The sequence below is a fragment of the Branchiostoma belcheri genome, unplaced genomic scaffold (assembly GCF_001625305.1).
Source record: "Branchiostoma belcheri isolate BF01 breed outbred unplaced genomic scaffold, Haploidv18h27 scaffold441, whole genome shotgun sequence".
In the NCBI taxonomy this organism is placed as follows: Eukaryota; Metazoa; Chordata; class Leptocardii; order Amphioxiformes; family Branchiostomatidae; genus Branchiostoma; species Branchiostoma belcheri.
The window spans coordinates 32,434-32,937 of NW_017804067.1; positions in this window are offsets into that span (position 1 = coordinate 32,434).

The window sequence follows — 504 nt, forward strand, 5'->3', positions numbered from 1 at the left end:
AAGAAAACAAACAACAACTCACCTAAGCTGGCGGTCAGGAAGTCAAGATAGGCCTCATGGGTTTCCCCAAGCTCCCCCAAGAGAAGTTAACTAAGCTCCTATCATCATCGTCAGTCAGCTGAGCCATGTCCAGGTTTGTCATAGTGATATCGTGGTAGGGCATGGTGTCTACCGGGGTAGGCGCGGTGTTCTCGGCGGAAGTTAACTCGGCAGCGGCGTTGGGTTGCTGGCTGTTGTCCGACATGACGCTGGTGGTTGCTTCTGGCACTCTTCTGTCGTGCACGTCTTGCGACTGTCTTTTATCGCCGAATTTCTCTTAATTGGATTAAAAGTCCGGAAGGACACATGCGCCGTCTTGACAGCAAGGGCTCTTTCACAAAGGGGTCTTGATTGAAAAAAATACAGTATAAACGGTGATTATGGGCCACTTTAATAAAACAACAAGAGAATAAGACGGTGATTATACATATTGACGCGATTTGTCCTGAGAAAAAATCTGAAGCC